Source organism: Macrobrachium rosenbergii, chromosome 43 (assembly GCF_040412425.1).
Source record: "Macrobrachium rosenbergii isolate ZJJX-2024 chromosome 43, ASM4041242v1, whole genome shotgun sequence".
NCBI classification, from domain to species: Eukaryota; Metazoa; Arthropoda; class Malacostraca; order Decapoda; family Palaemonidae; genus Macrobrachium; species Macrobrachium rosenbergii.
The window spans coordinates 32,043,797-32,071,599 of NC_089783.1; the positions used below are offsets into that span (position 1 = coordinate 32,043,797).

Sequence of the window (27,803 nt, forward strand, 5' to 3'; positions counted from 1 at the left end):
ATTATTATTCCGGAAGGAGACCCTCTCTCAAACAAACTTCTTTAAGCTGAATGGCCTTTGAGTTTACATTGCAGTTTCTCAATATCTCGAAACACTTTCTTTGTAGCAGCAGGTAAATTATATAGCAGCTGTCCCAAGTTCATTTTATTCCTTAACGTTTTGGTACTAGCCTACTCTCTGACATTCACTGAAAGGGAATGAAGCCAGCGGTGCAATTATGCCATACGTATACCTGCAAGTGAGCTTACAGAAATTTCTGTTAGCCCAAAACGATAAGGAGTAAATTAACTTTTCACAACTGTTATTATTATTATTATTATTATTATTATTATTATTATTATTATTATTATTATTATTATTATTATTATTATTATTTAAAAAACATTAAATGAATACATTAGGGGAGCAGAATGGGCCACTGCTGTGTCAAAAAAAGCCCACTAGTCAAAATTGAGATGGATTGGGCACATGATGAAAGAGGGAGATGATTAGTGACGTGTTGCAAGGGAGATTATGGAAATGAAAGCGTAAGGGACACGAAAGAGTAAGAGGCATAATAGAAGATTGGGAGTAGGCTAATGCATTCGAGAAGACATGGAAGACAAAAGAATGGACGATTGGATGGCACAAAATAGGAACACTTTGAAAAGACTCATTAAAAACGGCGACCCCGACCAAGGTTTAAGCAGAAGGGGAGAAGAAAAAATAATTTGAACAAACGTGCGGCTACAACACATCCACATCCAAAAAAAAAAAAAACACACACACACACACACACAACAGCATCCGTAACATACTCCTACATCATTCACACACATTGGCAGAACATTTACTTACCTATTCACTGACCTGTTGCAGTCGGCGATACGATGAGGAAATTGAGGCAGGCCGCTCCTGTCCCGTGACCCATGACGGTGACTTGACCTGGGTCACCTCCAAAGTGTACGATGTTTTCTTGGATCCAGTGGAGAGCTGCTAGTTGGTCCATCAGACCGAAATTGGTCACAGCTGCGCGCCCAACCGGGTCAACATTTGCGTTGAAGAACCCTGAAAATTGTGATATATATATATATATATATATATATATATATATATATATATATATATATATATATATATATATATATATATATATATATATATATATATATATATATATGTGTGTGTGTGTGTGTGTGTGTGTGTGTGTGTGTGTGTGTATAATTTTAATAGCTACAATGCCCTCTTAACTTATCGAATTGTTTGCGCTTTTTTGGATACGTTTGTCAACTACAGAGCCCTGAGATCCAAGTGCAAGAAATATGAAGAAATTGTGATGTCCGGTAGTGGGAAACGAACCCGGGTTCCATAATCGTTTCCCACTACCGGACAATACAGATAATTCATATTTCTTGCACTTGGATCTCAAGGCTTTGTAGTGACAAGTTAAGAGGGCATTGTGGCTATTATTGCATATGTATCTGGTAAAAGTGACCAGTAGATTCTACTTATATATATATATATATATATATATATATATATATATATATATATATATATATATATATATATATATATATATATATATATATATATATATATATATATATATATATATATGATAGTCAGTGACCTCTTAACTTATGGGCTCCGTCACACTTCGTTTGGTTATGCTTATCCCCAGTAGCCTTAAATCTCGTTCGTTTTCCACCTAAATATCAACTTTTAGAAGTTATGAATTACAGTACATCGTTATACTCACTGTGCCATAGTATACCTTTCATTATCTTTTGCAGTTGTCAGGTCATAGCCTTGTGTATATGTCAACAGCAGTTTAGGACTTTATATCCAAAGGATTTAGAAGGATAGTTTCCAGTTCATATGACAGGCAGTTATGGTTCTGACCATCGCTGGAAGATTCTGTCGTTGATCATATTCCATAACCTGTATTTCAGAAAGGAACAGGGGCTAACACTTTTAGTTCATGCAGTCCTTGAGCTAAGCACCCATAGTATACACACATCTTCATCTCTTTCAGTCAGGTTTTATTTATCTTAAAAGCTTGGAACAGTATTTTTTCTGGTTGCGTATGTTTAAGGCCGTAAATCAAGAGACGCCTAAGCGGCCCTTCGTAAGACCATGCTGCTTTGTCATGGTGACCGTTTTATTTCTCTGATGTCATTTATTTATTTATATGTTCCTTTTTTGGAGGGAGGGGGTTTATTTAACTGTTAACATTATTTCGGTATGTAAGTTATTCTATTCCTCTTTCAGGTGTGTTTATGTGTTACATATATATATATATATATATATATATATATATATATATATATATATATATATATATATATATATATATATATATATGTGTGTGTGTGTGTGTGTGTGTGTGTTATGTATATATCTATATAAATTATATATATATATATATATATATATATATATATATATATCAATATATATATATATATATATATATATATATATATATATATAAAAATTATAGATAAGACTATTGTAGGAAATCTGGCCATGTAAATTAAAAGCCTTCTCAGCGTCTTTCATACCAACGTTTGCACGTTATAAACGATGATAAATATGATGAGTAAAGGAGGTAATTCATGAAAAAGAGAGGAAGTGATTGGTCATAGCGAATAGATAATAAACCACTTACAGGATACATAAAACTTGAAGAATCGGCTGTGGACAAACGCTTACAAAAAAAAAAGCAAAAGCAGATAAGATAGAAAAATAAAGGCCTGGACAGTTGGCGTAGTTCACTTCCGACACTTTCAGCAAAAAGAGGATAAATAGATATCTGTTTAGTCTTTCCACCTGTTTCGGGGAATTGTCAGTAAACAGAACAAGGTCTCTGGCAAAAGCGAGAGCGCAGAATATGCTGGAAATGGCTCTTTTATCTCGTGTAAAGCAGTGGACGGCGATCCAAGGGTTACAAAGAGCACGGGAGAACAGAAGTTTGAGTCAGCTTCCAACAACGCAGAGCCGCATGCAGGCCTTTGGCAGTGATATGCTGTGCTCTGATCAGACTACAACGCTTGGATTTCAAAGAGACTATCTCTCTCCCTCTCTCTCTGTTCTACAGTGAGGGCTCTAAGCATCAAAGAAAACGTCAGATATCTAGGAGCAAAATCCTTTTAATGCCGTTCGAATCAAAATGAAATCGACCTAACAACGATAATGAAAGACTTAGAAGGACGACATTTTTCCACGAAATCAGGTGTACAAAGCAGATATGCGCCGATGCGTTAGGCAAAAACTGAGAGTTGTATCAATCGTCGGTAGCGTTACTGGATGATACATACGAATCGTACGCTACCAAAAGCAGGAAAACACTAGAGAGATTCTCTCTCTCTCTCTCTCTCTCTCTCTCTCTCTCTCTCTCTCTCTCTCTCTCTCTCTCTCTCTCTCATCAATTCTGGATAGCCAATCAACCTGTGGGAATACGGTTTTAGCGGGAATTGTATTTCTTGACACAGATTTTGAACAAATACTCCCTTTCCATGCTTCAGTATCCGTAATTCAGAAACGTTCGGATCATTATACTGGTTTTTGAAAAATAAAACGACATACTTAAATAATTATGATTTTGCATTTCCGGCCAGTTGAAAGAATTAAGTTGAGATTTATTAGATGTCAGGCTGCTATGAACTTGAATTGATATAACTGGTTATGTTTTCGTTTTAAAGAAACTTCGATTTATGGAGGAACTGGATTGCCAGAAGCCGCGGTAACGTTGTAGCCATAATTGTTTCTCAACTCATAAAATTACTAAAGAATTTTTAGACAATATTTTTAAGCCAAAAACTGTAGTTTGCACCATATCATTTTACCCAAAATGATAATATGTTTCTCTGCCATTCGCTGATAATTCTATCTTAATCAGATGTAAATTACTGTCACTCTTGCGCCATCAGTATCCATATGTCGATTTCAGATTTACTGTTAATAACTCTCAAACAGTTGAAAGACTGTTTCGCTTTAAAGACATCCTGCCGGAGTTGATGCTTACCTGTATAGTTTAGAAGTTCACTTACCCTAAATGTAATTTTGAGACTAAGTGAGATGTATCAAGCGCCTACTTAAAGTTCGCATCGATTTCCATAAGGGTGTCAGCCATCGTGCAGGTTCACCTTTATGAGCAAAAGATAAACTAGTGCTTCAGACTCCATACCATATCCTGCCATCATCACATAAAATAGTGTCATTTTCAAATTCTTGGACTAACGAAAAACAATTATTCCATTCTGTTTTAGAGTCCTTTCTTATTAAACAACGATCACCAGCACTTCAGTAGCCAAACTACCTCAGTCCTATTGTATATTGCATAGTTTTTAAAACCACACCGCTTCACCCTCTTCCATTCCCAGACTCGAAACTCGCCCAGATATCTTTCAACTATAGATATGAACAGTAAGTTTTCCAGGATACTTTTTGTACTATATTATCATTGTTATTATTTTTTTTTCTGTGCCTGTGTGCTCAATGACTTTATTTGACGATTTCTGTTTAGTTTGTAATTTCTTCTTACTTAGTCATTGTTTTTGTGTCAATTTTGATTTATGTTTAATTTTCGCTCTTATGTTCCCCCTTGTATACTATCATCGTATATTTTTACCTTGCTTTATTATGTATTTTAAAGTGTTGTCAATTATAGCTGTTTTAATACTTTTAGGTCTAGTCAGTCTGTATAGTTCTCTTAGTGTCATTTTATTTCATATCCTTCTATAGATGGGAAAAGTCGCGCATTCCCGAAAGCTCGACTGTGCTTCTGTATGACTGGAGAAATAATAATGTCTACAATATTACCACGTCTTCTGGCTATCCTGTTCCTCGCAGAATGGTAGATATATATATATATATATATATATATATATATATATATATATATATATATATATATATATATATATATATATAATCATGAAGCTACAAATGTCGTTTAATATCAAATTGCCGAGGCTAAGTACAATTTCCCCGCTCACGACGGGAAAAAACAGTACAGCAGACTCGGTAATGATTTATTATTTATCTCTCTTGATGGCGCGGTGGTAACGTCTACTGGAGTCGTTGAATGGGTCCATGTCAAGGGTTCGCGTCCCAGTGGTACCTGTTCATTTATCACTTATATAAATTCCCCTTCGGTGATAATTCTCCATCGGAGATACTCTCGAGGTAGCGTGAATTTGATATTAAACGACATTTGTAGCTTCATGATTGTATATAAATCACGGTGTGATAAAAAATTTCATATATATATATATATATATATATATATATATATATATATATATATACTGTATATAAGTGTGTATGTACAGTGTGTGTACATGTGTGTATCTATGAGTAACGAACGAAACATGTCAACTTTCCCAACTTTCCTTGGAAATAACTTTGCTCATTAAAAGCGATATTAAATGCTCCTTGTATCCACAGAGTGTAAAGTGCGAAAACTGCAAAACTTTTCTTGCATCTTTCCATATTCATATGAAGGAAAGTTACACCTCGCAGTGCGGGAGATTTATATGAATAATACTCAAAAATAAAACAATAAATTGCTTAAGATTGACTTAATCTCAAGTCAAGAATTTTTCTTATACTGACTAATAAAAATTCATACTAAGGGCACATTGGCTACAGAAAGAACTTTTTTGTGGCGGTGAGAAATACTGAATTATTATGAAGAGAGAGAGAGAGAGAGAGAGAGAGAGAGAGTCATACAGACAGAGACAGACGGAGGGAGAGAGAGAGAGAGAGAGAGTTATACAGACTGAGAGAGAGAGAGAGAGAGAGAGATTAATCACATTTAACCAGCCGTCTTACCAAGGATTCCAAGGCGATAATTAAGGGTAACCACGATGACCTTTCCAAGGGCAGCCAGGACCGACCCGTCGTAAAGGCTAGACGATCCCCACTCGTACGATTCCCCGTGGATGAACACCACCACTGGATAAGCCATCGTCGATGCCTCTGCAAGATGCAAGAACTCGGTCATAAAATGGTTTTTTTTCTTGCCTTTAAGTTGTTTAGACGATATTATGAGGGTATAAATAATTTGATATATTCTCAAATTCAGGAATTCATGCCTCTTACTAATCTCAGGGATTCACGTGATATCAGGATAAACGTTCATTGAGAAAAAAATCAAAATTTGGTACGGCAGACTGTGTGCCAAGTGTTTTCAATACCTTTTATTTTACTTGGGTTTGTGTGTGTGTATATATATATATATATATATATATATGTGTATGTGTGTGCGTATGTATATATATATATATATATATATATATATATATATATATATATATATATATATATATATATATATATATATATATATATATATATATATATAGTGTGTGTGTGTGTGTGTGTACCACAAGTTGGACGACTGTCAATTTTAGGGAAATGCCAAGTTTGTGGACTACCAAGCTGATAGGATGCTATTTCAATGGTAATATAAGCGCCTTCGGAAAGGATATGAGTTTCCAAACTTGTTTCCAACAGATGACAGTACAGCGGGAAAAACAATTTTCAGGCTTTATAACAAATCTCAACTTAGCCAGACAACATTACCGCTTGTCACGAATCCCTGACATATTTATAAGACAATCCATTAAAAACTTCGGCTCCATATCTTAGATTTTTCGTCCATTCACAACTAAGAGCCTCTGTGTCCTCCAAGTTTTGGAAATAAACCGAATCTATATGTATTCAGTATTCCTATCTGGATCACCCTAAACAATTATATGTGTGTCAGGACGGTCGCAAAATCGAGATAATGTCACATTTAGCTCATATTTCATATCTGAAGCTCTTCTGAAATTCATAATGTTAATATTTTTCATTTCACTTGAAAGGAAAGTTGCGAAAAATGTAAAAGAAATAAATTTTACTTTTGGAAAAGTCAACGGAATAATATCAGACGAACAAAAGAAATACAAATTGTGAGTTTCAGAGTCCCATTTCGAATCCATATTCCAAGTGGCACGTCTTCGGATCATTTCACAAAAACATTACGGAAAAGCTTTTATCGCCAGAGAGAGAGAGAGAGAGAGAGAGAGAGAGAGAGAGAGAGAGAGAGAGAGAGAGAGAGTCTTTCTAGCGTTGAATGAAAATCTTGATTCATCTCGCTGAAACTATAAATGTTGCGTACCATTATATGTTCTGTGAATAGCTGAACGACTACACGTTACGTACAGAAAATCTTTTCTCTAAGAAAAGGATAATTGTAAAGCGACTGAGAAGTTCGTCAGAATTGAACACAACGAAGACCTTTTAAAGAGCATGTATAATATTTTCTGTAAAGAGTGAAAATAATATTTTGAAAAAACAAAGCTATTGTTAGCTATTTATGAATAAATAACAAACAAAAAACATACGAAGTGTACGCATGAATTTTCAGAGGCAAAGATTAATGATTAATATTTTCTTACATTAAAGTACTTACACGTTCTTTCCTTTCCATCCACGCTGTCAACCCTAAATATCGTCCACCCTTTGTTATCATCACAATTTTCCAGTTTTTTATTTCAATGCACTTTGCTACAAAATTTGTGTTCTCAATTTGATTCCCATCTTCTCCTTTTCCTAGTTTCCCACAGGTTTATCCTAGAAATGGAGAATTCGATGTCCTTCTCTCTGACCTCTGTACATGAAAACATAAGAACTACATTTATTGACAAAAGCTGCTCGGATATTGGAAATGTCTCATTAACTATTGTCATGGGAGACGGTTCTTTAGATTTCCTTTCGATGTTTTCATCATGGACAAAGCGAAGAGTTGGAGCTTGAGAGTTTTGAAAGTCTGTTATTGTCCATCGTCGTGAATTTTATTGACATCGTTAGCTATTTTTTGTCATAAAATTCAAGTGACTTTTGACTTTTATCGTTTTCTTCAGTCGTTTTCATGAATTGCTATGAAAGTTACCGTGAAAGTTATAAAAGCGTGTTTAATTATTCATCGTTAGGGTTCACCCATTTTATTTTTTTTTAATTTGTCCATTTTATGTTTTTTTTTATATATCCGGAAACTTACACAGAGTACACCAAAGGACTTCTGAGGTCGACTGAGAAAAATGCAACATTAGCTATGCAACTCCCCGGGGGAAACTACTCCATGAGACATTGCACACCGTCCCCCTTTGGGCAGTACATCAAAGTCAGGAAAGGTAGAATAACAAAGTACATCTCTTGACAAAAGGATCAAGAGTAGGCGGTGGGGAAGAAGACATTAAGAATATTAAAAAAGGGATGGGACTGTTGTTCTCTCTATTCTTTGTGGAATTGCAGTTTACTTTTGAAGACTAAATTAGGTCCACAAAAGCACTCGAATACGAAGCTTTCACGTTATGAATTTATTTTTTTTTCACGAGGGCACATCATGGAATTCAATCTCTCTCTCTCTCTCTCTCTCTCTCTCTCTCTCTCTCTCTCTCTCTCTCTCTCTCTCTCTCTCTCTCTCTCTGAAAATTTTCTTGATTATATTGATTATATTGCACATAATAGTCTGAAATTCTATTCTATTGGTGAAAGGAAAATAGTTTATATTTTTGAGAAATCGGCTGATATCCGTAGAAAAAAAAAGCATATGCGAAAGGAAAACATTTTGTTCCTTTTTACTTTTATATGGATGTTGGTGTTCAGGATTTAAATTCTGGGCATCTGAGTGTCCGAGGCGTTTCAAAAACTCACTTACGAAACTGAAGCGTTTATAGTTCACTTGTTTCTAGTACAAGAAATGTCTTGAAAATGAAGAATGTCCCATTCAAGTGTTGTTGATATAAGAGTTCGTTGTTTATTATAAAAATGTACAGCTGAACGCTTTTTATTATTCTGTTTAACAGAACATCGCAACGACAAAAGGCAAACTTCATGTTGGCTTTAGATTTCAGTCATAAAATAGTGTTCTACCGGATATTGCGGCATTACTTTATGCATCGTGTTTCATTAGTTTCAAGGCAGATTTATGGTGACTGACATATTCGGGTTCATTGGTAATTTCCGTCAGTATCAAGAGATAATTGTGAAAGTTGAAAATTAAATTATTCACTTATTCTCATCACACTACTAATGTACAGAATTTGGATATTGCTGGTAATTTCTTTTGTTTTTTTTCATCTATGATATAACGAAAGAAAAGTTAGTTTTTCGTTATATTTTACTTCTCCGGTCCCATGGTTGGTGTACGTGAAAGAAATCCCAGTAATTTGAAAACAAATCCTGAGAGAACAGGGAGATAAATTACATGTCAAGGCAATCTATATTGACAAATCTCGCTGGTTGAAAAATGGTTGCAAGATGCAAAAAAAAAAAAAATACTAATAAAATTGGGTATCCCAAACATAGCAGATCTAAAATCTGTTCCAGGAACGAAATATCTTATAATATTTTCACATAATGGTTCGCGTATAGACATTCAGAGTTGTGAGAATGGACGGAAAGGCTTATTAGTGTTATTAGGAATAATGTAAATGCGATACGTTATCCAAGTAATATCGTATGGAATTTACACTTAGTTTAGGAATAACGTTCTTGATGACTGTCCTTTCAAAGAGAAGAAAGTAACTAAACTTGCGATCTTTAATGTTGTAGCTAGTAAACAAAATTAATAACATTATTGTTGTGCAAACATGTAGCTTTAATAGTTATGGTTCTTCTAAGCCTGAGAATCATTGACCAGCATGTGGTAAAAATTTTGAGGAGAGGGGTTTAGAATTAACATCGTTTCTCATTTATCTAGTATTTGAAGATGAGCGTGTTTTATACTAAATTCGTCAAAAACAAAAGATCACGCATCAATCAAGAAAGAGAGAAGTGTCAACGTAGAGAAGGTCATGAAAATTAATCCCTTTCTGCTTCTATTTAAGGACCCTGTAAGACTTCAGTATCCAAGAAAGGTCTAATAGCTTGAAACTCACTCGGGGTACGATCATATTATAAGCTTTCACTACCTTCTTCCCTGAAACTCAAGGGAGGGAAACGAGAGAGACTAATCCACTTTAGTAAATTGGCTGACGAGGAAGAGGAGGAGGAGAGACCACTTTCGTCCAGAATTCGACGGGAACTTTTCCTACATCCTGGTATGACACCATTTCTGATATAACTGTTTCAGTGCCTCTCGTGGGATTTCGACGCTTGAACTGTGGCATTAAGAGGAAAGGAGAGAGGATGGATAGGAAAAGGCAGCAATAGGAAGGAAAGGCTGATAAAGAAAATGTGTGTTGTTTTCTACAGCATCAGTTTTCGGTAATTGAATGACGTAGGAAAGAGCAACGAAACTTTCTGTTTCCTATAACTTGATGTAAACATTTAGTGCTTCTGGAATAAGAAATAAGCAATTTTGATTGTGAAACAGGTGTGTTCTGATAGTTTTTGATGTGATTGTCATGAATTTGAAATTTATGTCAGAAATGATCGGTCAGTCATCCGAAAATCTGTGAGGATTACCTTTATCACTCAAGTTAATCACGGCCTCAGCCTTTGGTAATCCTCACCTTTAGTATTCGGTCCAATAAGATCCTCAGATCTTCAGAGATTTCCATCGTTTGGTATGTTCCAAATGTCCAGAAATGATGACACTTTCTCAAATGGCTTAATTGAAAGCACAGGGAGTTTAAAAGGTTAACTTGAATATGAAGAAATTACCATACTTCACTGAACAGTAGAGGGTTTCCCTTCGTTCATAATTTTAGTAATTCTATGGAAGTCAAAGTGATGGATGGTAGAAATCCATCTCTGCTGTCAAATCGTTAAGTTAATTGAAGGAAAGGGTCCTTATTTATTACTACTGTTTATAATAATAATAATAATAATAATAATAATAATAATAATAATAATAATAATAATGAAATAAATAAAGTCTTAATAGATTAACCTTTCGTCTTGAGCAAAAAGATGCAGATTTCGGCAGGTGCTGAGACTTGGAATAAAAGACCATTAGTTAACAAGGAGCTTCAAGACGAAGCTTCTTTTCCACTTGACTTCCCGAGTAGCTGGGAGTGAAAGCAGCTTTGCGGGAAGAGTAATCTATAGCCCTTGAGGTTTACTTTCAACGTAAAACTTTCCGTCGAGATGATACGTGTAATAAAACTCCAGGGACTTATGTTATTATTGGTGGTTTGTGGGTTCACCGAAGTGATTAAGGTCGGTTGATTCCGAAGTAACAAATAATCAGATCATTTCAGGTTCCCGAAAATGGAATTTTTCTTTTTTGTAGTGTAAGTTTAGATGATAATACTTGATGTTACTTATTAAAATTCATCAGCCAATTAATCAGTCAACTGTTAGCATACAAAAATAATCGTAATTAACTTAAGCTTCGAAATATCAAATAGATTTAATATATGCAATCAAATTTATCGTGCATATAACCCAAATACACTTGCTTTTAAAAACGGTTTCTTTTCGCGTTGATGATATTTGATATCACGTATTAAAATTCATCAGCCAATTAATCAGTCGACTGTTGGTTTAAATCCTTTGGAGAGTTCAAGTAATAATGATAATAAAAAACTCTCATGTTATTAATTTTCGATATTCCAGTCAGAATTCGCATGTGTGTATTCATTTCATGTTGGCTAAAGAAAAGAAGCTTAAAAGAATTTTTATGGTATACTGAACGAAATATCTTTCAGAGTTAATTCGTGTCGATTGTAGGCATTGTAGTACTGATTCAAGATGAATAGATGTAGATTTTTATCATACTATTGTGTTTGAGCACAAAAGGCGAGTGTGTGTGGGCGGGAGTAATTCAATTGAACAACACCCACTGCAGGGAAAAGCATCATTGAAGTCGATATGAATTTCCACAGTTCTTGTCATTTTCTTACAGTTGCTATCAAAATATCGCAAAAAATGCAATATTATATATATATGTATATGTATATATATAAATATATATATATATATATATATATATATATATATATATATATATACATGTACATATATATATATATATATATATATATATATATATATATATATATATATATATATATATATACATATATATTTATATACAATCCACTGAAACAGGGATCCCTTTAAAAGATAAAAGGAACAAAAAAACCTCTAATATCATTTTGTAATGCCACAAGAGGCTTTTATAATTAGCCTGGTCATTTCTTCGTCCAGAGAAAGAAACGGAATTAGGAAATTGCATTTTAATAATACTCTCCTCTCACCGCATATTACAAATTAGTTGATCGAGATTATAAGAAAATAATGTAAAAATACATTTACGTCACGGAGGTATAAAATATCTTTGTTCGAAATCCTCCAGGGAGGGAACATGAAACTGTCTTTTATAAATGTCTATATTTAAGTCACTTTCCCATTGCTGGCTTTGTTATAAATTTACATTTTAAATGTCAAACACCTTTAGTCCATCTCATTTCTATATTTCTTAGCGTTCCGTAAAGAAAGCGTTCCGTAAGATTCGTTCATTTTCCGTTATTTAAAGAATAATGTCAGTTTCCAGGCCACGTGTCGCTTGTAGATGGATTTCCTGTGTTGGCTGAGAGCTCTCTCTCTCTCTCTCTCTCTCTCTCTCTCTCTCTCTCTCTCTCTCTCTCTCTCTCTCTCTCTCTCTCTCTCTCTCATCCAAATTCACCTGGATTTAGATGCTATATTACGGGCACGTTTATTCGAAAAGCATGGATTTTCTGTGATAGACTGCACGTTGAGCTATTTCTGTTTGTAGCTTTTATTTTCAATTCCGGGAGAAGCGAAAATGTCGCGTTTTACCTGACAATGTAAAAAGACGAAAATTGATTGCATTTTTTAGTACAGCAGTTTTTGTATATCGTCTTTTCACATTGTCAGGTAAAATGCTGCATTTTCGCTTCTCCCAGAATTGAAAATAAAAGTTTCGTTGTTGGCGTTGCTATATTTATCCCAATTCCTAACAGATCATGTTAAATTGAGTAAACTACCAATGCAATATTGTGGTTTACACTTTGCTTTAAACACCTGATGAATACTAAAAAAATAAATTGCCTTTCAAGTTCCGATGTTTATCAAGATCTTAAAATTCATTAGTCCGCCCTAATTTCGTTGTTGCGGAGATTTCATTGGCGTTAAGAGTGCCTGATTTTCAAGGGGCAGGAGTGTTGCATTTCTGCGATTAACTAGTGCACCTTTTTACCATCATTTTGTTTCATATTCTTTACCTTTTCTGAATTTTCCTCTCTCGCGTAATTCACAACTACATCTCTCTGGAGCGTAATTCCTTTTAGATCAAAACCGATTTAAGATCTCTTACGTTTATCATTCTCTTTACGGAATCAAGTATTTTCCATACCAGGGAGAGATATTCCCGTCATACAAACTCAACCCCTGGAGATCGTAACAGAAGAATGATAATTGATCTGAAACTTTTGTGATACAGGTAAGCCAGAGAGAGAGAGAGAGAGAGAGAGAGAGAGAGAGAGAGAGAGAGAGAGAGAGAGAGAGAGAGAACTTTGTGTCAGTTAAAATGTTACTATTTTATGCCCGAGTTGAGAGAGAGAGAGAATTATGTACGGTAAAATACAAATTTTATTTCTCTTTCTCTCTCTCTCTCTCTCTCTCTCTCTCTCTCTCTCTCTCTCTCTCTCTCTCTCTGACACACACACACACACACACACACACACACACACACACACACACACACACACACACACACACACACACACACATCCGGGAGATGAAAACGGAACGTACATACCTGTAACCTGTGATCGTAAAATAGGATAATTTCTTTTCCCTCCTTAGGAACAGACACACACTCCAAAAAGATCACCACGAAACTTCAAAGTAATCAATGTGGGAACAGATACACGAGAGAAAGATTTTAGAAGCAAGATAAAATACTCAGAAAAAGTCGCGAAGCCAGAGAGAAAGATGACCAGGGGAACAGAAGTATATAATAAAATTCCTGATGCTGACTCTGACATAATAGTCTTGATTGGCATTATGAATGAAGATTGAATCACTGGTAACCTGATTAAGAGCGCGAGTGGCATTATCGATGGCTTGTGAATTCCAGCGAAGGACAAACTGTACTTACCTTAGACCGATTGACATTATTGCACAATATCCCTCCGTCCATATTTTTTTTTTATTTTTTTTTTTTAACTTTCCGTCTCAGAATATATCTGGTATCATTCAACTATTAAAGTCCTCTTTTAAATCTGATAAATGTTTTTCTTTTAGTTTACAGGTGATAGATAAACAAAATCAGCATCAATATTATATATATATATATATATATATATATATATATATATATATAAATATATATATATATATATATATATATATATATATATATATATATATATATATATATATATATATATATATATATATATATATATATATATATATATATATATATATATATATATATATGGCCCAGTAGGTGAATTGGGAACAAAATAATCAGACATAAAGATCTGGAAGACTAAGGTTACACTTTTAGTGTATGAAATAATCATTGTAAAACAAATCCAATTCAGGTATCTATGTGATGGTTTATTTCTGTTTATTCAGTTACTTGATGACGACACATCTCAAGACTAAAATAATAAGATTAATGTCGGTTAGAAGGATTTCTATTTCGCCACACATGCCAAGTGGAGGGTTCATGAAAAGTAATGCAAAGCAATTATTGATGATTTAGTGGCTGAAATTCGCGACCTCTGGCAGCCGAGGAAGTTTTAAGCAGAATTCATATTTTGCCAGTCGTAAACAAGCGCTGAAATTAAAGGCCGAATTTTTCTCCCCAGCGGAGTAGTTAGGAAGTTTCTGTGGGTAATTGCTGGTTTTTTCTATTAGCTCAATTTTGAGAGTTGGAACGATCGAGAGCTAGTGAATTGCGGAGTTTCGAAAGCAATCTCTGAAAAATGAAAAATTTTATTTTTGAATTGACGAAAGTTCCTGCAAAACCTGTCAAAATAAATTTACCTCATAGCTACGATGAGGTGAGGTCTTTAAACCATGAGGAAATAATTGATTTTAAGTCTAGAATATTCGTGTTACGTTGTTTATGCTGAGAGATTTTTTTAGGCAAATTTTCTTTATGCGGTCCTAAGAACAATACTAAAAAATTTTTTGTCTGTTTTCAAGTGGAGTTTAGTTCCATGATAACTCGTAAGGTATATGATTGCTGACTCTTACTGTGGGTTTTTAGGCACTAAGAGTGGTTTTCGGTGGTTTTAAAAATTCATAACGTGTTGTCTCATAGCAAAGGGGAACGAATACATAAAATGAAACTATATATCAGATAAGTTTGAAAAAGAGCCCATCGTTATTTCTTTTTAACCAAGGTACATGTTTTTTTTTTTTGTATAGATTTTGACAAGAATATTTTGTCGTTTCATTTTGTGACTATGTGGCCATTTTCATTCTAAGGATAATGTTGCCTAGGATGTGTTATTTATTTACCTTTATATTTGCTTATTATAGCATTATTAGGTAAGAGAAATAAGTGAAGAACCACGTATTGCGTTCAGTAGCTCGGAAACGATGTAACATGATAAAAAAGACGAATGTCCCCATTATATATTTCATAAGATCAGATGTTGTCAAAATGCTAAAAATAATTTTCCGCTCAGTATTCCAAAACCTAGTCACTTGATGGCTAATTATTCGTCATTCACGGTCTCTTTGCAAAATGAAATAATATTGGTATTTTCCATGAAATTTCCTTTGATGGCTGGTCATGCATCAGAGGGCAACCTAATAAATTCTAGCGACGCTCTGTATCAGTGGGCATGTGATCTATAGACTAAATCCAAAAGGGGAACCGAAATGTTACCTTTTAAAACCAATAAATGCGAAACAAGAAAGTGAAATGTGTAGATTAATATGTTCATTACGCAACTGCATTTCTGTAGTTAATCTTGATTTTCATTGGGAATATTTTACGGAATGACTTCTGGTGCTAAAAGCGCGTTTTAAAAAACACTATGCTATGTATGCTTTACATATGTAATTATTCTAACTACAAGCACAAGTCATGCATAGCCGAAAACGACGTGACATCAGAAACATATCGTAAAGTTCATCTGTTTAATTTGTTGTGTTTTGTCATTTCCATTACATTTTTCATCCTTACCCAAACTTCCGCCACGGAATTTCACAGCCTTTTGAGAGATGGGTCCTGATATGGAATTACTTGAGCGGAATCATAAAGTTCGGAGTATTCTCGCAAACTTCGGATTCCAATAACTTACCGAAACTTTTAAGGAAGGCATCAAAGTAAAGAATATCTCAATTTTCCACTCCATAGTTTATGGTTCCCGATTGCTACCAATGAATTATCAAAAACTTTGTAACGGGCTTACCAATTCCTTCATTGAAATTTATAAAGACAAGTAATTTTTGTGTTGATCGGTTTATCCATATATTGCTATTAATATAATTTGCAGACAAGACATACGGCTTTACCATTAAAGTCACGCGACTCTACTTTATAAATTATATATTTATAATACCGCAGCGTGATTTATACAAAAGATTTAAACTTTAAAAGCAATTTTCGGCAGAGAGCATTGAAAGTAATTTTAACTTGAAAACTGCTGCATTTTGTGTAAAACCAAATAAACAATGTACACACAAACACGTACAACCTATATATATGTATATATGTATATATGTATGTATATATATATATATATATATATATATATATATATATATATATATATATATATATATATATATATATATATATATACCACCAACAAGATTACTCCCAGCAGCACAAAAGTGGCTACTGTTCAAAGAAAACGTCATCTTATAACAGACCACATAGGTCAGTGGACAAATACGCGTGACTTTCGATTTTAACAAACACGAGGTAGTCACTATACATTTCGTCGCATTCAACAAGTGACTTAGATCCATAGTATATTGAAGATTATTATGTTATTTAGCCATTCCAAAAGTTTTATTTCGGCAGAAAACTTTCATTTTTGCATTTGCTCCTGCGCATCGAGATCTTGCGCTTTTTGCTCGATTTCTTGAACATGCAATGTCACTCTTCTCAGTCCCGAAGTCTTCCATTACCTATACTCTAAAAGTGTGGAATGGTTTTCCTGCCAATACTCAAGTTTACGAGAGTCTGCATTACTGCATGAGAGTCTGTGCCACAGTGCCTTAGGTTTTTTGGTTTTTATTGCTATACTTTATTTTAAATGTTTTCTTTAATTTCTCTTTATCTGTAGTTGTTTTCATTTGGCTTTCCATTTCCTGTTTTTTTGACAGTCTTGTTTCATATAAAAGTCTGCTTATATTTAACATTAGCGATAAAAATATATAAATAATGACTCCTACACAACAAATGCAACATAGTTAACTGTCAAGTAATTTTGGCAGATAAGACCGAAGTTGATCATTTAAATCATCGGATGCAAAAAAGAGATTTAGTTCAGAAATCACTTTTGTTTATTTATTGTTGTGAGAACGCGGCTCTTCTCAGAGTTTCTTTATTTATCCGATTGATTCAATACGATACAAATAACAACTTCACTCGAGTCTTACGCGACCTTGGTTGACTCGCCTGACCTCAGAATCCGCCGAGGCAGAACAGGTAAAGGAGACACCAGAAAGCCATTTTCATCCTTTAATAAGCTGACAATATGTCTAAGTTTCCTAAGGAGACTCATTTTCCGCTTCTATTCATTTCCCAATTAAGGGACCTGATGTCGAACGAGGTTTCTCCCTCTATTTTTCAGGGGGATCTCTGAGTCCCTGTCAGTGATAGCATGTCTGTTCGGTGCTGTGACTTTAGCCCTGAGTTCGCATTTGTGTGGTCTCTTGATTCTCGTTAGGCCATAGGAATTACAAAAACCGGTCGATAACTGTGAAGAACCTGTTAACCTGTTCGACTTGATTCATTTACTGCATTCCAGTAGTAAATTAGAAGCTTATATATATATATATATATATATATATATATATATATATATATATATATATATATATATATATATATATATATATATATATATATATATGGTATTTGGGCATATTTTTCTCTTTTTTGAAGTCAGTGGCATTGTTCGCAGATACAGTCTTTTTATCAAGACCTTCAAGAGAAAAAGAAGTATGAATTGACTGAAAGTCTTGATAAAAAGATAATATCTGCGAGCAATGCCAATGACTTCAACAGGAATGTATGTATATATATATATATATATATATATATATATATATATATATATATATATATATATATGTGTGTGTGTGTGTGTGTGTGTGTGTGTGTGTGTATGTATATATATATATATTTAACTTGTCCGATAGTATGGTGGCTAGCGTCGTGGCTTGCCACTTAGATGTCGCGGGTTCGCGCCTCCCCCAGGGCAATGAAAAAGCTGGCTCTGCATCATGATCAGTTACTGCTGCAGTGCGGGGTCTGCGGTGGGAAGTTGAAGCCAACATTCTTTGGAAGCTTGAATTTCAAGTCAGTGGTACCTGTGTGCTTGTTCCATGTAATAGGTTTCATCTAATGAAATAATATATATATATATTATATATAAATAAATACATATATATATATATATATATATATATATATATATATATATATATATATATATATATATCTATCAATCAATCATTTCCTGTGGCACCCACGGGGATGCATAGGGCCTCGATGAACTCATGCCACCACATTCTGTCCTGGGCTAACTCCTCAAGATCTCCCCAGCACTCGTCTCCTGGTTCCCGCCTCATTGTCCTTAACTACGTCTCCTTTGGCCTACCTCTGCCTCTTCTACCAAGGGCAACCCACCCCGGTGTATCTCGTACTGTTCCCTGTCTTCTATACACGCGGCCTAGCCACTTCCAGCGTGAGAACCTAACATACTCATCGACCGGCTGCACCCCTGTTACTTCTCTAATTCTGTTATTTGATATCCTATCCCTCCAATTAATTCCTAATATTCTTCTGAGTGCTTTGTTTTCAAATGCTAAGAATTTATTATTTGAAGTCACTGTACTGTACCATGACTCATGCCCATAAATCAAAATACTCCCAACCATTACCTTATAAATTTTGATTTTTGTATGCACAGAAAAATCGCTATTATTCCAAATATTTTTAAGCATTCCCATTGCCTGATGAGCCTTTTTTAATCTTTCCATAAATTCTGTGCTCAGAGTACCATCCTTATCTAAATAAGTACCCAAATATTTAAACTTATCCACTTGCTTTACAAACAAGCCTTCAATTAGACAATCCTGTGCATTTTCAATATTCATATTCATGATTTCAGTTTTTCCACTGTTAATTACCAAATTTACCTTTTCGACCTTCATTCACTAGACAATCCAACACGCTCCGCATCTTTTCTGGTCCCTCACAGATCAAAACCATACCATCAGCATAATCCAAGTCAAAAAGTTTCACATTTTCTCCCCAGAGTATACCTGCATCCGTTTCTCTTTTACCCTTCTCATTTCTGATTTCAACATTTTTGGTCAATAAATTACCTTCCATATCCCTGCCTGGTGTATCCCTACGGTTACCAGCATTACCAACCAGCTCTCCAATTCCTTTATATGCTATCCTTTGACTTTGACCATCATTTTTATTAATTAATTTTTCAGTTTCACAACCTTTTCATTAACAGTTCTTCTTATGTGTGTGTATATATATATATATATATATATATATATATATATATATATATATATACATATACATACATATATACATATACATACATACATACATATATATATATATATATATATATATATATATATATATATATATATATATAATTTTGTAGAATAGTGCTTCATACTCCAGTGATAAAGCCCTGTAGAGCACCCAGAGCAATTCAGGTCAGGCAGTTAAATCGTATCCAGAGTCGTAACAGCTAAGTTTAATTGCCTGATTCCGTTATCTGAACTGGTGGTTCCTTTAAAGCAAGTAGACAGTCATTCGGAACAATATTGAAAATCTGTGCTAATCACACTCTTTTACATGACAGTTTGATTGATACAGTTTCTTTCGTTATTTCGTGTCCAAACTAAATTGCTTGGATTGTGATCTAAGTTATTGATTTGCCAGAGTTATTCATCGCTGCTTTTCATTCCTGGATATCATTCAGCATAAGCTGTTACGTAGAAACGTAGAACATAAGATATTTAATCGCTGATTATTATGATTTTTGTTATATCCAGACACATTATGCGTTACTTTTCCTTGTAATTTAGACAAAAAGAGGTAAGATGGCCCATTAGTAGATTATACGAACGACGCGTTATCCCCACTCTCAGCAGCCAGATGAGGTGCCCCATTTATATATATATATATATATATATATATATATATATATATATATATATATATATATATATATATATATATATATATATATATATATATATATATTCTCATGTCTGCTAGAAAGCTGTGTATTATTTGTGAGGATTCTTTTATCTACAGAGGTTATATGGTATGAATGCTACTTGCTTCCTTACCTAATCTTTTCCCTGCTCGCAGCTTTCGTACTTCTGACATTTTTACTTAATTTCCTGTAAAGTAATATATGTATTTTCGAAGTGAATATGTCGGCAAATTGAGATATTAATCTCGTTGTTCGACCAATTTCCAAAGTAACAACGTAAAGACTAACAAATTTTTTGACTTTTTATTTGTTACATTGGCCCTACAGTATATTGTATCAAGGACCAATTTGGTGACCTTGAGCACACTAAAGAGGACAAAGATTATATTCTCATGGTCAGTCGGCGGGGAGGCTGTTTTTACTAACTCGTGTTTCAGACTATCGATCCTCAGATCATTTGGTTTTGTTATTTTCCCGTTTTCAGTTCGTCTTGTGAAAGGCTTTGTTTTTCCTTCTTCATTTTTTCATCAACCTGTCTCTTTCATTAGGTATTTCATATATATATATATATATATATATATATATATATATATATATATATATATATATATATATATATATATATATTACATATATATATATATATATATATATATATATATATATATATATATATATATATATATATATATATATATATGTATACATACATACACAATGAACCTTTACAGAAACGTAAGAATCTCAGAGAAAACTGGCTCCATATTGAATAATGGATGGCATATTTTTATTCTTTCCTTGGTAGAAATTAGTTAGAAAATGAATACATGCAGATTCTATATGACTATGCGGAAGGACGCGTTTGGAAATACTTATATGATGAATAACGCCCAAAAACCACGATCAGTAATACTAAGTAATTTCAGGGGAAATAAATATCTAGAAAGACTGAAGCTTATATGAAAGTGAACGAAGTACTTTTTCCACAGAATAAAATGCATTTGTTCCTGGAGTCTTTGATCGGAGAATGGAAATCACTTTCCAATACACTCATTTCCACTCTTTTGTCTACTCAGGAATTTCGGTGATTGCAATCAGGGAGTGTTTGTCACCTAGACAGCCTCTTCATTTCTTTTCTCTGTCTCATTCCCCTTCCTTTGCGTTTCTCTTCTTCTTTCCCCTCTAACTTGTCCAGTATAACCTCCTCCATTTTCTTTCCTTTGAGAATTTTCAGTTGTCATGGCGTGGTTCACTTCGTCTTCTTAATATAGATCGAACCGCTATAACTAGAAAATTATCAGTGCGGAAGGCAACCTACATTAATACAAAAAAAAAAGCCTTGGATGGTTTTTTTCTGATATTCGTTGGGCATCTCAGCTCTCAACTGCCGCGTAATCCCCCGTTTCGCAGGGAGAAATGGGTTTGGGTTCCCCCTCTAAGTCGTCCTTCGAATAACATAACTACACTCAAGTCTCTTTTGCTATAGTTAACCTTTATTAAGTTAAAAAAAAAAAACATCCCATGTCTATTCTCTCATAAAGACGAAAAAGCATTTGGCAACCAGCTTCACCCATTTTAGTACAAAGCCCAAGGGACACTTACAGGCATTAAAGATCCATAAACTGCCCTTAAATTTGATATATACCCACTTTCAACGCATTTAGGGTAGACATTCTGAAAGTTGTCCGAAACTTTGCTGCCCATGTTTCACTAGAAAGTCTGAGTCCATTAAACTACAGCATAAATGAGGGGAAACGGAGGTTGCCTGTTATAAGACCCGGCCAAAGCATCGATTCGTAAATAACTTTTCTTTTGGGATGGTATGACTTCCCATGGAGAATGCGTTCATATTCAACTTCTAAGTCATGCAACTCTTTTTGCATTTATTCTGTGATTCTGTATACACCAACAGGTCGTAGGCCTACTGTCACACTTATATGTTGCTCAGTTACGCAGAAATCGAAAGCCCTTGGAATTTCAGCAACTGGAAGAATATCATTGCAGACAAACAGCAGCTTTTTAAAGTGAGCTTTCTTCGTATCCATGTCACACGAATTTTCCGCCAAATGCTGTAGTCAAACAAGACAAAGTTGTCTTTATATTTACCATCTTTCCATGTTGTAAGCCTTGATCTCAGCTAGTTCCAGTTCTATCCTTATGGTTTGGAGATTCAGTTGAAACAGTTTACCTTTCGCAAAAGCCACCAGATCTTCAAATAGCAGTAATTAAGTGTTCCGCTTTTTCGGATCCAACAGGGACATGAATTGTATGTATATGATAAAGTAAAGGTGCCATACAGTAGTCAGAATGAACCAAGCGCTAGCACCAGCTTCTGTATGTTAGATCTAGTGACGAATATAAGAAGCCTATCCTCTTCGACAGTTGCGAACAGAATAGGTCATGATTTAACCTTTTCGCACACTAGAGGAAGATCCATATAAGCAAAAGCTTCATTTCATTTATTTATTTATTTATTTGTTTATTTTATTTTATTTAAATATAGGTCTACATTGTTGAAAAATCAGCAGGGAACTTGCTGATTTTCTAAACAATCTGTGCACTGGTACTTGGAGAGAGATTGTTGTATAAAAAATTTTAAAGTAAATTCTGTCCACTTGAAAGTCTCATAATAACTCAGCCTTTGCAATGAATAAGTTTTCTGCTTTTGCGTCACCAGTAGAAACAGATTTTTTTCCTTTTCACCATTAAGTAGTCAAGTATATTTACCGCATGACAAAATTTTTGGTGAGGAAATTTTCACTGATCTCTTCCAAAAAAAAAAAACGACATGAAAGGAAGAAAAAAAAAAACCATCATTTTATTACAAAGCAAGGAATGATGTCTGTAAATAAAAGTGTACATAACAGTTATCAAAGCGGCTTCTTTCCTCTGTATTTGGTCTTTTTCAATGGGCACTACGGTTTAAAGGATCCCAAATTTTCGGTTGTTGATCATTTTTGACTTTGCTTAAAATTTTCTAAAATTAGTAGGAAAATAAAGTTAATTATCACCGTTTCAAAATTATTATTTAAAAAAAAGATACTTCCTTTATCAGCTGGATGGAATGTAGACCGACACAGAGCGATATACTTCCGAAAAGATTTTTAAAGTCCCGTTGTTGGGGAGCCACGCCGATATTCTCCTTCCTGAGACTATCAGTTTTCTTAAGGAGAAAAATCATTAAAACTTTTCACATTTTGTGGGAAGGGATCAAAGGGAAATATCTGGTTTCCTATTCGCCCGTAAGAGCGTCGTCAACAAGCTTCAATTTCCACTGCTGTGTTTGAAAATATATTCGAGACAACGAAGCATAAAAATGTATGATGATTAACGCTTGTTTGCGTTGCAAGAACGGTTCTAGCGCTTGGTGGAAAATGCAGCAGGTAGGGTTATTTTATATTAAGGCAAAAATGATGATAGATTTACACTTGACTAGATCTCATCTGGTTCATTAGTTTATAAAAAAAATTAGCGCTCTCTTTGTTCGCCTTTAGAATATATAAGGATGGATCAGACGAATAACAACGTAAAATCTCCAAATACTATAAAAGTTTTGAAGGACGGACATGAGGTATAGACAATCTTAGCTCTACTATTAGTAGATGACCACACCACAGCTGCTACTTCTCTGTTTGCAGAGTTACAAAAGTTAAGTGTCTTCGTTTATGCGTAAGTAATAAAAAGTAACACATGCTGTCATTTCACTTCATTGTTTGATGTAAGTACCAGAAAGTTTAGATTTTTCCCTGTCAATATAAGCGAAAGTACAACATTCAAAAAGTCAGAGACTCATTTGCATGACCGTTTCCTCAGTCAGAAACATCGTCATACAACAAATGTTGACGGAAATGAATTCAGTCCGCAAATTAATTGATCGACTTTTCTTTGAAAATTAATGAAATCATCATATAGTGAAACAATTAATTTAGTACTTCATATCCCGTTGCTGGATGCAAAAATATCGTTTCTGGCTACAATAGCCATATCAGCGAAAAGTAATGAAATCAATTAAGACCAAATATATATATATATATATATATATATATATATATATATATATATATATAGAGAGAGAGAGAGAGAGAGAGAGAGAGAGAGAGAGAGAGAGAGAGAGAGAGAGATTTCGCACGTGTACCTCAGTGTTACAGATCTCAATTTCCCAGCGGAAGACCTGAGATCGATCCCACAGGAAGAAACAACTCCCTCCGCTTCCTGAAGAATCCATACTGTCCTTGTTGACTGAAGCATTGAATTATATAGGCTACATGATAGTTAGTCGAGTGTGGTCGGTCGTAGCCAGGGTAGAGGAAAACTTGGGGCTGGCAGCTTCATCCCTAAAAGTCTTGCTGAAAAATCAGTACGGAGTCACTGAAGGATAAAGAGGGACTGACCAACGTTTAAGCAAATCCATCTGTTCGGAAGTGAGGTTGGGGTCATGCAACACAAGACGTATTGCTCACACATCAACTATCCTTGGAGATTTCGTTCACGGAGCAATATTGCTGCAATATATGTACTGTACACTCATGACGGAGAATATAAACGATAAACCTTCTCATCCAACGAACGAACATTATTCATAGTGAGATCCTTTTCTATGCTTAATAATCATCCGTAACATCAGCAAGCGCGTCTCTTGTTGTACAAATTCAGTCTCCCAATAACCAGACTTCACCACACGATAGTTTACCATCTGGCAGGCACAGGGAAATTCCACAGAGTACACTCCACACTGTAAATTTAATATTGACACGGGTTACAGAAGTTAGCCCATTGTATTAGAGAACTTGGGGCTCAAGGCTATATTCCCTACCACAGAACAGTGAACACTTGCGTGAAGTCTATACGTGCGCTTTTATGATATTATTATTATTATTATTATTATTATTATTATTATTATTATTATTATTATTATTATTATTATTATTATTATCATAGAGGATTATTAAAGCTTCGCATTTCTTGATAGATATAAAGGCGAACTTCCACAGTTTATGCATTCAGACGCGTTGAGAATGTTATAGTAATTTTATAATACCACAAGAGTCGGCAGCATTAAGTGCAAAGTACTACAGTGACATGTTTAACTACCCAGAAAAAAACTTGCCTTTGAAATAATAACGTATATAAAATTGTAAAGTCACCACTGCATTGTACCTCGGTCTCAGATTAAGAGAGAAACTGCCCTTCACAAACACGTACCCAAACACACACACACACACACACACACACACATATATATATATATATATATATATATATATATATATATATATATATATATATATATATATATATATATATATATATATATGTATATTTATAAATTTATATATACATATATTTATATATGAATACGTTTTATATATATATATATATATATATATATATATATATATATATATATATATATATATATATATATATATATATATATATATATATATATATATATATCGTGAGCATTTTCACCTTGAGAGAGGGTGGCGCCAGGAGATTAGAGCCTGCCGTAGTTTTCAGAAAATCATTTGCAATGAGGTTGTTTGCCAGTTGAGCTTTTATTTTTACCCCTAGTGTGCAGTAGGCTAAGAGGAAAACTTATATATATATATATATATATATATATATATATATATATATATATATATATATATATATATATATATATATATATATATATATATATCCGTGTGTTATTTGTCTTGTTTCTAATAAGTTTTGTTACAAGATATTTCTTCAGTTGAAGTTATACTGAACAAATTTTACCTTTCTATAATTCACCATGAAGAGGCGCGTTGTTCTTATAGACCTTGTGTGTGTGTATGTGTGTGTGTGTGTGTGTGTATGTGTGTATGACCAAAATAAAAGAAGCATCATACACAGCTGGGTCAACAGGATGTTGATGGACAACTCTGTGTTTGTCTGAAAACCACCGAAGGATGAGTTTGTTTAATATGACAAACAGGCAGACAGACAGAGAACATTTTTGATAACTTGTACCCCGTTCCTTAAAATCACAGAATTCATTGACTCAATCAGTACACCGATAATCGTCAGTGCTGCTTTGCTTTGAAAACTTTGTTTTACAGTTTGTTATTGAATTGTATAACATGCACAGTTTCAGTGTGAATTCTTAACTTCCAATGTTTAAGACAATCTCTTAAATTTGCTACCTTACCTTCATGTGGGATATAGAGATTGAGGTAAAGACAGTCTTCGTCCTGATGCCTGAGGGCAGGCAGATACTGCCGAAGACGTTCAAAGCGGCCCTTCGACATCCGTGACCGAGCGCTCGTTTCGTTGGCCAAGTCCTCAAGTCTCTGGGGACAAGATGGCCCAAAATGGGTGGCATCATGAATTCCCACCCACTGGGAAAGGGCGCGAGTGGGACTGAAGCGATTAGCCCCCACTGGTGGGGTAGCGTAAGGTATTCCCAGGTATGCAGCGGTGCGTATGTTGAGGTCTGTGACGTCACGGTAAAACCCTCGAAGTTGTCCGTATTTGGTGGAAATGGTGGGCGTCCTCGCGAAGCTCTCGCAGTCTGCTGGTTTGGTCATTGTCCAAAAACTGAAGATGAGCCAGGACAGGTGCATGGAATGACCAGCTTTAGATACAAACAAGAGAGTGAGCAACTTCATTGTTGCCATAAAATTTGTTCAATCTGTTTTTCCTCTCATGAAAAACTCGATGTTGTTTTTAAAAACTATCCACTTGTGCCATTCACAATGAGTGCCATTAGAGTTGAATCAAAGTAATGAATGAAAGTGAGTAAGCGTTATTCTCTCTTAGTCTCATATAATGACGACCATGCGGAATAATAATAGTAACCTAAATCGCATATACGTTTAATTGACAAAAAATCAGTACCTGTAAGTATCTTCGAGTAAATTTTCCAGGGAAAGTTTACATTTACCGAGCCGTATTTCTCAAAGTGTCAAGACTAACAGTGCTTGTTTTGATAACTGACAATACTCTCTTTCCGGGAGGTCGAGAGAGGTTGGTGGTACCAGAGGAGCGCACGTCTTATCCTTACCATAGGTGCCGTCACACTGAGCCACCCGATTCCAGTGGCACTAAGTTGCCGCGGATTCACGCAAGTTTACTAAGCGCGGACCCACCACAATATGCTTAGGGAATAACTCTCGATAGCTAAGTGTATAGAGTCACTGCCGCCCTAGTTAAAACCAGAAAAACGTCAGTTCGAATTCTGGTGAAGATGGAAGCGGTTGTACGTAAAGACTTCCATTTGGGTGTATTTTGTTCCCAAGGTACAGTGCAAACGATATCACGTGTTTTTTGACGTCACGTGACGAACTATCATACACGCACATTATGAATATATATATATATATATATATATATATATATATATATATATATATATATATATATATATATATATATATATATATATATATTTGCTACATTAGCAGTAATATTATATAACTTTTT

General features: G+C 34.5%; 1 long non-coding RNA gene across 1 annotated transcript; it reads right to left on the reverse strand.

The window, feature by feature from the left end:
* Positions 1-401: 401 nt before the first annotated feature.
* Positions 402-27,368, reverse strand: LOC136828752 (uncharacterized). The gene is made up of 3 exons (XR_010850210.1): positions 26,530-27,368; positions 5,821-5,967; positions 402-1,047 (listed from the first exon to the last, which is right to left on the reverse strand). It is a non-coding gene; the product is annotated as an uncharacterized lncRNA (long non-coding RNA).
* Positions 27,369-27,803: the final 435 nt, after the last annotated feature.